Source organism: Rhinopithecus roxellana, chromosome 6 (genome assembly GCF_007565055.1).
Source record: "Rhinopithecus roxellana isolate Shanxi Qingling chromosome 6, ASM756505v1, whole genome shotgun sequence".
Taxonomy (NCBI): Eukaryota; Metazoa; Chordata; class Mammalia; order Primates; family Cercopithecidae; genus Rhinopithecus; species Rhinopithecus roxellana.
The window spans coordinates 98,038,583-98,051,605 of record NC_044554.1 but is presented as its reverse complement, the minus strand read 5'-3'; the positions used below and the strand labels follow the sequence as shown (position 1 = coordinate 98,051,605).

At 44.3% G+C, this 13,023-nt stretch overlaps 1 protein-coding gene across 4 annotated transcripts in view; it reads left to right on the top strand.

Moving 5' to 3' along the window:
• HIP1 (huntingtin interacting protein 1) overlaps positions 1-13,023 on the top strand; it is a 216,113-nt gene that overhangs the window by 62,630 nt on the left and 140,460 nt on the right. The gene's annotated exons all lie outside the window — the stretch shown is intronic.

Genomic DNA, 13,023 nt, shown 5'->3' with positions numbered 1-13,023 from the left:
CAGCATGACCACATTATATTATTTGAAATGTCTGGTTTTGAACAAAAATTGTGAAACATGCAAAGAAAGAAAAAATATGATCTTTAGGGGGAAAAAGTCATCAATGCTAACAGTCCCTGAGGAAACCCACAAGTTGGAATTCTTAGACAATTTACTTATTTATTTATCAAATGATCCTCCTTCCTTAGTCTCCCAAGTTGCTAGGATTACAAGCACACACCACCATGCCTGGCTGATTTTTAAAATTTTTTTGTAGCAACGGCATCTCACTGTGTTGCCTAGGCTGATCTTGAACTCCTGGCCTTAATTATTCTGCTGCCCTGACCTCCCAATGTCCTGGGATTACAGGTGTGGGTCTAGCCTAGACAAATACTTTAAATTAGTTTTTATAAATATAGTCAAATAACTAAAGGAAACCATGTCTAAAGAATGAATGAAAAGTATGCAAACAGAATCTCAGAGAGAGAGATGATGAATTAACAGACAGAAATTATAAAAAGGAACCCAAAAGAAAATCGTGGAATTGAAAAATACAATAACTGAAACAAAAAAATTAGTGGAGGCCAGGCACAGTGGCTCATGCCTGTAATCCCAGCACTTTGAGAGACCAAGGTGAGGCCAAACACCTGAGGTCAGGAGTTTGAGACCAGCCTGGCCAACATGGTGAAACCCGATCTCTACTAAAAATACAAAAATTAGGCCGGACGTGGTGGCTCACGCCTGTAATCCCAGCACTTTGGGAGGCCGAGGTGGGCGGATCACAAGGTCAGGAGATCGAGACCATCCTGGCTAACACAGTGAAACCCCCGTCTCTACTAAAAACACAAAAAATTAGCCAGGCGTGGTGGCAGGCGCCTGTAGTCCCAGCTACTCGGGAAGCTGAGGCAGGAGAATGGCGTGAACCCAGGAGGAGGAGCTTGCAGTGAGCCGAGATAGCGCCACTGTACTCCAGTCTGGGAGACACAGCGAGACTACATCTCAAAAAACAAAAACAAAAACAAAAACAAAAATTAGTTGGTCGTGGTGGTGGGTGCCTGTAATCCCAGCTACTCAGGAGGCTGAGGCAGGAGGATCACTTGAACCCGGGAAGTGGAAGTTACAGTGAGCTGAGATGGTACCACTGCACTCTAGCCTGGATGACAGAGCAAGACTTCATCTCAGGCCGGACGCGGTGGCTCACGCCTGTAATCCCAGCACTTTGGGAGGCCGAGATGGGGGAATCACGAGGTCAGAAGATCGAGACCATTCTGGCTAACACGGTGAAACCCCGTCTCTACTAAAACTACAAAAACAAAACTAGCCGGGCGTGGTGGCAGGCGCCTGTAGTCCCAGCTACTCAGGAGGCTGAGGTGGGAGAATGGCGTGAACTCAGGAGGCAGAGCTTGCAGTAAGCTGAGATCGTGCCATTGCACTCCAGCTTGGGTGACAGAGCAAGACTCCTTCTCAAAAAAAAAAAAAAAAAAAAAAAGACTTCATCTCAAAAAGAAAAAAAAAAAATCAGTGTAAAGGCTCAACAGCAGATTTGAGAAGATGAAAGAGGAATCAGTGAGTTTAAAGATAGGCCAATTGAGATTATTCAGTGTAAGGAACAGAGAGAACAAGAATGAAGATTAATGATCTATGGGATACTATCAAGAATATCAACATATGTATCATAGGAGTCCCTGTGAAAGAAGAAAGAGCACAAAGAATATTTGAAGAAATAATGACTTGAAAACATGCTAAATTCGATGAAAAATGAATAGTAGTCCACTCATCTGAGAGACTCATCACATACAAGGGATTTTTAATAAGATTAACAGCTGGCTTCTCATTAAAAAAAAAAAAGCCACAGAGGTTAGAAGGCAGTGAGATGATATATTCAAAGTGATGAAAGGAGAAAACTGCCAGCCAAGAATCTTATCTCTCGTAAAACTATCCTTCAAAAATGAGTGAGAAATTAACATTCCTCAGCCAAATAAAGGAAATCTACCAAAAACAAACAAACAAAAAAACCCACGGCTAACATCATACTTAATAGTGAACGACTGAAAGCTTTCCCCCTAAGACCAGGAACAAAACAAGGATGTCTGCTCTTACCACTTATATTCAAGATTGACTAGAACTTCCTAGAACTAGAGATTCTGACAAGGGCAGCTGAAGGAGAAATGAGTAAAAGGCACCCGTATTGGAAAGGAAGAAGTGAAATCATCTCTGTTTTTCAGTGACATTATCTCACAGGTATAGAAAACACGACAAAGTTTTCTATGACAACAACAAAAACTATTAGAGCTAATAAATGAATCAAGAAAAATTGCAGGATGCAATATTAATATTTTATTCATTTTCTTTTCTTTTTTGGGACAGGGTCTTGCTCTGTCATCTGGGCTGGAGTGCAGTGGTGCAAGCATGGATCACTGCAGCCTCAACCTCCTGGGCTAAAGTGATTCTCCAACCTCAGCCCCCCAAGTAGCTTGGACCACAGGCATGCACCACCATGCACAGCTAATTTTTGTATTTTTTTTTTGTAGAGATAGCGGTTTCTATGTTGCCCAGGCTGGTCTCGAACTCTGGGCTCAAGCAATCCACCCACTTTGGCCTCCCAAAGTGCTGGGGCTACAGACATGAGCCACCACACCTGGCCCAATATTAATATTTTAAAAATTAGTTGTATTTCTATATACCAGCTATGAAAAATCCAAAAATAAAATTAAGAAAACCAATAGAGGCCAGGCACAGTGGCTCAAGCCTGTAATCCCAGCACTTTGGGAGGCCGAGATAGGTGGATCGTGAAGTCAGGAGATCAAGACCATCCTAGCTAACACGGTGAAACTCCGTCTCTACTAAAAATACAAAAAACTAGCCGGGTGTGGTGGTGGGCGCCTGTAATCTCAGCTACTTGGGAGGCTGAGGCAGGAGAATGGCATGAACCCGGGAGACGGAGCCTGCAGTGAGTTGAGATAGCACCACTGCACTCAAGCCTGGGCGACAGAGCGAGGCTGTGTCTCAAAAAAAAAAAAAAAGAAAAAGAAAAAAGAAAACCAACAGAAAAGATTTAACCAAAGATATACAATAGTTGTGTATTGGAACTACAAAATATTGTTGGAAGAAATTAAAGAAGACCTAAATAAATGGAAAGATATTTTATGTTCTTGAGTCAGAAGACTTAATATTGTGTTTTTTGTTTTTTTTTTTTGTTTTTTTTTTTGAGATGGAGTCTCGCTCTGTCGCCCGGGCTGGAGTGCAGTGGCCAGATCTCCGCTCACTGCAAGCTCCGCCTCCCGGGTTTACGCCATTCTCCTGCCTCAGCCTCCCGTGTAGCTGGGACTACAGGCGCCCGCCACCTCGCCCGGCTAGCTTTTTGTATTTTTTAGTAGAGACGGGGTTTCACCGTGTTAGCCAGGATGGTCTCGATCTCCTGACCTCGTGATCCGCCCGTCTCGGCCTCCCAAAGTGCTGGGATTACAGGCTTGAGCCACCGCGCCCGGCCAAGACTTAATATTGTTAACATGGCAATACTTTGCTAGTCAATCTGTAGATTCAATGCAATTCCTATCAAAATATCAAATGCACTTTTGCAGAAATAGACAAGCTGATACTGAAATTCATATATAAATGCAAGGGACCCCAAATAGCCAAAACAGTCTTGAAAAAGAAGAACAAGGCCAGGCTCAGTGGCTAATGCCTGTAATCCCAGCACTTTGGGAGGCAGAGGCAGGCAGATCACTTGAGGTCAGGAGTTCGAGACCAGCCTGGCCAACATAATGAAACTCTGTCTCTACTAAAAGCAGAAAAAATTAGCTGGGCGTGGTGTTAGGCACCTGTAATCCCAGATACTGGGGAGGCTGAGGCAGGAGAATTGCTGGAAGACAGAAGTGGCAGTGAGCCGAGATCACACCACTGCACTCTAGCCTGGGCGGCAGTTAGACTCCATCTTAAAAAAAAAAAAAAAAGTTGGTGGACTCCCCAATTTCAAAACTTACTACGAAGCTGCAGTAGTCAAAGTGGTGTTACTGGCATAAGGATAGAAACATAGAACAGTGCAATGGAATTGGGGGTCCAGAAATAAACCCACATATCCGTGGTCAATTGATAGTCAACAAGGATGGCAAGACTTTTCACACTATACACAAAAATTAACTCCAAATGGATCAGAAACCTAAATGTAAGAGCTAAACTTATAAAACTCTTAGAGGGAAACATAGGTGTAAATCTTTATGAGCTTGAATTTAGCAATGGCTTCTTAAATGTGACATCAAAAGCATGAACAACCAAAGTAAAAATAAGCTGTTCTTCATCAATATTAAAAATGTTTTTGCTTCAAAGGACACTATCAAGAATGTAAGAAGGACCAAGCATAGTAGCTCATACTTGTAATCCCAGCACTTTGGGAGGCCGAGTTGGGCAGATCACTGGAGCTCGGGAGTTTGAGACCCGCCTGGGGCACATGGTGAAAGCCCATCTCTACAAAAAATACAGAAATTACAGGTGTGGTGATGCGCGCCTGTAGTCCCAGCTGCTTAGGAAGCTGCAGTGGGAGGATCACTTGATCCCAGGCAGTGGAGGTTGCAGGGAGCTGAGATCATACCGCTGCACTCCAGCCTGGATGACAGAGCAAGACTCTCTTGAAGAAAAGAAAAGAAAAAAAAAAAGAATGTAAAAAGACATCTCATAGAATGGGAGAAAATACTTACAAATCATGTTATCTGATGAGGAATTGATACTCAGAATATATACAGATTTCTAAAACTCAATAATAGAAATAAGATTCAGTTAAAAAATGGGCAAAGAAATTGAATAGACATTTCTTCATAGAAGATATTCAAATGGTCAATAAGCACATGCAAAGGTGCCGATCACTAATCACTAAGAAAATACCAATCAAAACTACAATGAGGTAACACCTCACATCTGCTAGGATTTCTACTATAGAAACACATGAAAACTGGCCGAGCGTGGTGGCTCAAGACCAGCCTGACCAACATGGTGAAATTCTACTAAAAACTCAAAAATTAGCCAGGCATGGTGGTGCATGCCTGTAATCCCAGCTACTTGGGAGGCCGAGGCAGGAGAATCGCTTGAACCCGGGAGGTGGAGGTTGCAGTGAGCTGAGATCGCACCACTACACTCCAGCCGGGGTGACAGAGCGAGACTCCATCTCAAAAATTAAAAAAAAAAAAAAAAAAAGAAAAACATGAAATAAAAATTGCTAGCCAGGTTGTGGAGAAATTGGAACCCTTGTGCACGATTGGTGGGAATATAAAATGGTACAATGCTGTGAAAAACAGTATGGCAGCTCCTCAAAATTAAAAATAGAATTACCATATGATCCAGCAATTCCACTTGTGGGTTTATACCCAAAAGAACTGAAAGCAGAGCCTTGAAGAGATATTTGTACATCCACGTTCATAGCAGCATTTTTCACAATAGCCAAAACATGAAAGCAAGCCAAGTGTTCATCACCAGCTGAATGAATAAGCAAAATGTGTTATATGATGGAATGTTATTCAGCCTTAAAAGGGAAGGAAATTCTAGCCGGGTGCGGTGGTTCACGTCTGTAATCCCAGCACTTTGGGAGGCCAAGGCAGGCAGATCACTTGAGGTCAGGAGTTCGAGACCAGCCTAGCCAACATGGTGAAACCCTGTCTCTACTAAAAATACAAAAATTAGCTAAGCTTGGTGGGAGGTGCCTGTAATACCAGCTTCTCGGGAAGCTGAGGCAGGAGAATCACTTGTACCCAGGAAGGGGAGGTTGCAGAGAACCGAGATTGCTCCATCGCACTCCAGCCTCAGCAACAAGAACGAAACTCCATCTAAAAAAAAAAAAAAATTAAAAAGGAAGGAAATTCTGATACATACTACAACATGGGTAAACCTTGAGGACATTATGCTAAGTGAAAGAAGCTAGTCACAACAAAGACAAATACTGTATGATAAATACAGGATGACTCCCATTATATGAGGTACTCAGTGACAATCCTAAAGACAGAAAGTAGACTGGTGAGACCAGGTGCGGTGGCTCACGCCTGTGATCCCAGCAGTTTGGGAGGCAGAGGTAGGAGGATTGCTCGAGCCCAAGAGTTTGAGACCAGCCTGGGATACATAGCAAGACCCTGTCTCTACAAAAAAAAAAAAAAAAAAAAAATATATATATATATATATATATATATGGTTTTACTTAGCTGAGTACAGTCAGCATGCCTGTAGTCCCAGCTACTTTGGAGGCTGAGGTAAGAAGGTTGCTTGAGCCCAAGAGGTCAAAGCCACAGTGAGCTGTGTTTGTGCCTTTGCACTCCATCCAGCCTGACTGACAGAGCAAGACCCTGTCTCAAAAAATTAGACTGCTGTTTGCTAGAGGCTGGGGAGAGGGGAGAATGGCGAATTATGTTTAATAGGGACCATTTCAGTTTTACAAGATGAACGGCAGCTATGGTTGCACAAATTGTGGATACATTTAGTACCACTGAATGGTACACTTAAGAACAGTGATGATGAGCTGAGCACAGTGGCCCACGCCTGTAATCCCAACACTTTATGAGGCCAAGGCAGGCAGATTGCTTGAGCTCAGGAGTTCAAGACCAGCCAGGGCAACATGGCGAAATCCCATCCCTAGAAAAAATACAAAAACAAATTAGCCAGGCATGGTGGTGTGTGCCTCTAGTCCCAGCTACTCGGGAGGCTGAGGTGGAAGCATGGCTTGAGCCCAAGAGTTTGGAGCTGCAGCGAACTGTGATTGCACCACCGCAGGCCCCCAGCCTAGGCAACAGAGTGACACCCTGTCTCAAAAAAAGAAATAGTGAAGATAATAAATTTTATGTATATTTTATGACAATAAAAAAATTTTTAAGGTCAGGCACAGTGGCTCATGCCTGCAATCCCAGCACTTTGGGAGGCTGAGGCAGGTGGATCTCCTAAGGTCAGGAGTTCAAGCCTAGCCTGGCCAACATGGTGAAACCCCGTCTCTACTAAAAATACAAAAATTAGCGGGGCATCATGGTGCGCACCTGTAGTCCTAGCTACTCAGGAGGCTGAGGCAGGAGACTCACTTGAACCCGGGAGGCAGAGGTTTCAGTGAGCTGAGATCGCGCCATTGCACTCCAGCCTGGGTGACAGAGCCAGACTCTGTCTCCTAAATAAATAAAGGAATGAAGTGCTGATGCATGCTACAACATGCGTGAACATTGAAAACATTATGCTAAATGAAGAAGCCAGACAGAAATGGCCACTTATTATAACCCCATTATATGAAATGTTCAGAATAGGCAAATCCATGGAGACAGAAAGTAGATTAGCAGTTGCTGGGGGTTGGGGGAAGGATGAATACAGAGTGACTGCTAACAGGTATGGTGTTTCTTTTTTTTTTTTTTTTTTTTTTTGAGACAGAGTCTCACTCCATCACCCAGGCAGGAGTGCAGTGGCACAATCTTGGCTGACTACAACCTCTGCCGCCTGGATTCAAGTGATTCTTGTACCTCAGCTCCCCGAATAACTGGGATTATAGGCATACGCCACCACACCCAGCTAATTTTTTTTTTGCATTTTTTTTTTTAAGTGCAAACGAGGTTTCACCATGTTGGCCAGGCTGGTTTCAAACTCCTGACCTCAAGTGATCTGCCCGCCTCGGCCTCCCAATGTGCTGGGATTACAGGCATGAGCCACCACACCCGACCAGGGTTTCGTTCTGGGGTGATGAAAATGTTCTGGAATTGGTGATGATGATTGTATAACCTTGAAAATATATTAAAAATCACTGAAATATATGCTTTTTTAAAATGGTGAATTCGATGGTGTCTGAGTTATATCTCAATTTTAAAAAGTGTATTATTCTGATTGCATATAGAGATAATGGTGAATTCTATGGTGTCTGAGTTATATCTCAATTTAAAAAAAATGTATTATTCTGATTGTGTATAGAGATAGGCTACAGGTGTCCAAGAGTGAAAACTGGGAGATGTTGCAGCTGGTCCAGCAGTGAGCTGATGGTGCTGTCATTGGCCAGGAGGTTGGCCCAAGGGCATGATGGCTTGAAAAGTTGGGAAGTCCCAGCCGGGCGTGGTGGCTCACACCTGTAATCCCGGCACTTTGTAAGGCCAAGGCGGGTGGATCACTTGAGTTCAGGAGTTCGAGACCAGCCTGGCCAACATGGTGAAACCCTGTCTCTACTAACAATAGAAAAATTAGCCCGGTGTGCTGGCGGCCACCTGTAAACCCAGCTACTCGGGAAGCTGAGGCAGGAGAATCACTTGAACCAGGGAGGCGGAGGTTACAGTGAGCTGAGATCGCACCATTGCACTCCAGCCTGGGTGACAAGAGTTTAGTCTCAAAAACCAAAACAAAAGTTGGGAAGTCCCAAGTGAGGGAATCCTATGGAGAGGCTGTTCTCAACAGGAGGAGGGACACTCCCCGACCCTTGCCATTGAGGCAAGAGGGAATGAGTTCAGAGGAAGGCATTTTGGAAAACTGATCTGATCTTTTTGGTGCCAAAAAGGGTTTATGAGCTGTTATGGGCAGAGGACTGAAAGCTTCCAATAGCTGCTGGTTAGCAAAGGCCATGGCCTTGGCTTCTAGGAAAATCATGGAGCCCTGGAACAGGAAATCCAGGGAAGGTGTCATCTTGAAGTGTACCTGATGATAATTTTTGAGTTGAAATATGGGGGCTTGAGATACTCATCATAATTATCATGGCTCAGTAATATAAACCATCTCCTGATTTGGGTTTGGAAATGTCTGTTTTATAAAATCAAAATCACTGATTAGTCTAGAATTGGTATTGCGTCTTACAATTACAGTATCATTTTGAACCGGGCATATGCAAATGCATTAATAAAGAAGTAAAAGGTAGAATTAATAGCATCAAACTGCCGGGTGCAGTGGCTCATGCCTGTAATCCCAGCACTTTGTGAGGCCGAGGTGGGAGGATTCCTTGAGGCCAGGAGTTTGAGACCAGTCTGGGCAACATGGTGAGACCTCGTCTCTACACACACAAAAAATGTTTAATTAGCCGGGCATGATGGCACATGCCTTGGGAGGCTGAGATGGGAGGATCACCTGAGCCCGGGAGCTCAAGACTGCAGTGAGCTATGATTGCTCCACTGCCCTCCAGCCTGGGTGACAGAGGGAGACCCTGTCTCCATTTTGAATAAATGAATAAATAATATTAAATAAACACAGTTTGGTTTATAGAATGTTTTCATTTGCAATGTCTGTCTTGGTCTCTACAACAACAGCCTTGTGAAACAAGTTTTGCTGTTTTCATGCTTATATTTATATAAGGAAATGGAGGCTTAGTGAGTTAACACTTTTCTAAGAAGCCTGAATCCAGGTCTTCTAAATCTCATGTTCTTTCCATTATCACTCCATGAATCAAGTAAAGTACTTTTTGTTTATTCACATTCTCAGGGTATGTTGCCAGGGTACCTTTTCCCAGAAAGTCTATTTTTATAGAAAGTCTTTGATTCTTGCCCGTCCCAGTGGCTATTTTAAATAACATTTTTTTCCTGTTAATTATGTTAATGTTAATTTTAGAAAGTCTAGAAAAACAGTTTTAAAAATCACCACTCATAACCACTCTTAACACTTGAGCATATTTCTTTCCAATGTCTGTCTATAAATACATCACCTATAAATATATATACACATATATACATATATCTATGTATAACCCTTTTTGGAAAACTGTGCTCATACTATATAAATGGTTTCATGTCCTGCTTTTTTGCTTAGTATGATTTTGTGAAACGCAGCGTGGCATAACGGTGAAGGTTAATTAGGCCCTGGAGCTAGAACAAAACGCTCTGTTAGGTGTGTGTGCCCTTGTGAATTTCTTAACCTTAGTCAGTACTTAACCTTAGCACCTTAGTTTCTTTCCTCTGGTCCCAGGTGACCTGTGCTCTTGGGGTCGGGAACTGTTCTGTGTCTGAAACACATCCGTCTTTTCTCCCATTGGACAGCAGGGTCCTTGCCTTCCATTCCTCTCACATCTCCCTTGCCCTGTGACTTCAGTAACACCTGCTCTATCTAACCCTGGGTCCACCATGCCCAGTTTCCCGAATGCTGCTGGAGAAGACCAGGCAGCGGAGAATATCAATGTCGCTGTTGACCCACAGCCTTCTTGTCCTTTTTCTTTCTTTGTAATTTTCTTTTGTTGGATTGTATGTATTGAAGGGGTGGCCTGCCCCTCCACACTTGTGGGTGTTTCTCGTTAGGTGGAACGAGAGACTTGAGAAAAGAAATAAGACACAGAGACAAAGTATAGAGAAAGAAAAGTGGGGCCCAGGGGACCCGCGCTCAGCATACAGAGGACCCACGCCAGCACCGGTCTCTGAGTTCCCTTAGTATTTATTGTTAATTATCTTTACCATCTTAAAGAAAAGGAAGTGGCAGGATAATAGGATCATTGTAGGTAGAAAATTAGCAGTAAGACATATGGATAAAGATCTCTGTGACATGAATAAGTTCAAAGGAAAATGCTGTGCCTTGATATACATATGCAAACATCTCCAAAAACCTTTTAGCAGCATTGTTTTAGACTATCACATGGGGAGAAACCTTGGACAATACCTAGCTTTCCTAGGCAGAGGTCCCTGCGACCTTTGGCCGCGTAGGTGTCCCTGGGTAGTTGAGATTAAGAGAATGGTGATGACTTTTTAACCAGCAAGCTGCCTTCAGGTACTTGTTTAACAAAGCACATCCTGACAGCCCAAAATCCTTTAAGCCTTGAGTCACCACAGCACATGTCTCTTGCACGGACAAGGTTGGGGGTAGGGTCACAGATTAACAGCATCTCAAATACAGAGCAAAATGGAGTCTCTTATGTCTGCTTCCTTCTATATAGACACAGTAACAGGCTGATCTCTCTTTCTTTTCCCCACAATGTATGTATTTATTTATTTTGAGATGGAGTCTCGCTCTGTCGCCCAGGCTGGAGTGCAGTGGCGCGATCTCGGCTCACTGCAAGCTCCGCCTCCTGGGTTCACGCCATTCTCCTGCCTCAGCCTCCGGAGTAGCTAGGACTACAGGCGCCCGCCACCACGCCCGGCTAATTTTTTTTGTATTTTTAGTAGAGACGGGGTTTCACCCTGTTAGCCAGGATAGTCTCCATCTCCTGACCTCGTGATCCGCCCATCTTGGCCTCTCAAAGTGCTGGGATTACAGGCATGAGCCACCACGCCCGGCCAGATTGTATTTATTTTTTAAATATATAATGCATGGGCTGGGCACAGTGGCTCACGCCTGTAATCCCAACACTTTGGGAGGCCGAGGTGGGCGGATCACCTAAGGTCAGGAGTTTGAGACCAGCCTGGCCAACATGGCGAAACCCCATCTCTGCTGAATATACAAAAATTAGCCGGGCCCTGGTGACAACGCCACTGTAATCCCAGCTACTAGGGAGGCTGAGGCAGGAGAATCGCTTGAACCCGGGAGGAGAAGGTTGCGATGAGCGGAGATCACGCCACTGCACTCCAGCCTGGGCCACAGAGGGAGACTCCATCTCAAAAAAAAATTAATTAATTATTTAATTAAATAATAAAACATGAAAATTTGTTTTAAATCTACCATACAAGAGGGTGACCAGTGCATCCCACATCCCCCATCCTTTGGTGCTTCTCCGCAGAGGCAGCTACCCATGTGCAACTGCAAGCATATCGTCCGTGTGGGTCTGCAGTGGTATTGCACTGAGTAACATAGATCTTGGATATTGTTTCAGTCTGTATATACAGGCCTGCCCAGCTGTTTTGTTTTGTTGGTTTGTTTTACATTGCCATATAAAAGGAAGGCTTCCTAAAGCATACCATGAACCTAGAAGCTATAAAGGAAAAATTGATAAATTTGACTATGTAAAGGCCAGGAACAGTGGTTCATGCCTGTAATCCCAGCACTTTGGGAGGCTGAGGCAGGTGGATCACTTGAGTCCAGGAGTTCGAGACCAGCCTGGCCAACATAGCAAAACCCTGTCTCTACTGAAAATATAAAAATTAGCCAGGTGTGGTGATGGCGCACCTGTAATCCCAGCTACTGAGGAGGCTGAGGCAGGAGAATCACTTGACCCAGGAGGTGGAGGTTGCAGTGAGCTGAGATCATACCACTGCACTCCAGCCTGGGCAACCGAGTGAGACTCTGTCTCAAAAAAAAAAAAAAAAATGCCGGGCGCGGTGGCTCAAGCCTGTAATCCCAGCACTTTGGGAGGCCAAGACGGGCAGATCACGAGGTCAGGAGATCGAGACCATCCTGGCTAACACGGTGAAACCCCGTCTCTACTAAAAACTATAAAAAAAACTAGCCGGGTGAGGTAGCGGCGCCTGTAGTCCCAGCTACCCGGGAGGCTGAGGCAGGAGAATGGCGTGAACCCGGGAGGCGGAGCTTGCAGTGAGCTGAGATCCGGCCACAGCACTCCAGCCTGGGTGACAGAGCAAGACTCCGTCTCAAAAAAAAAAAAAAAAAAGAAAAGATACCATTAGCAAAGCCACAGGATAGAATGGCCTCCACATCCCACTGGGCCTTCAGCACTGCTCATTGGCCCTTCTGTGCCCCACATGGTTCTCTCCAGAGAGACTGCCTCAAACCTTCCTGCCCCTCCAAGCTACAACTCCATCCCTCCTAATTTCACACAGAAAACCAAATTTATCAGATGGAAATGCCCTCTGCTTCCTGCAACCAGACCCTTATTATTATTATTTTTAATTATTCTTATTTTTTATAGAGATAGGGTTTTCCTCTGTCACCCAGGCTGAAGTGCAGTGGCTTGATCATAACTCACTGGAACCTCCAACTCCTGGCCTCCAATGATCCTCCCCCCTCCACCCCCTGGCTAGCTGGGATTACAGGTGTGCACCTCCATGCCTTTCTAATTTTTTCTCTTTTTTTTTTTGTAGAAACGAGGTCTCACTATATTCACTATCTTGCCCAGGCTGGTTTCGAACACCTTGGCCTCCCAAAGAACTAGGATTACAGGTGCAAACCACCAAACCCAGCCAATCAGACATCTCAGTATATATAAACCCAAATTAATCTCTTCCTTCTCTCTGTTGAACTGGAAGGTATCTG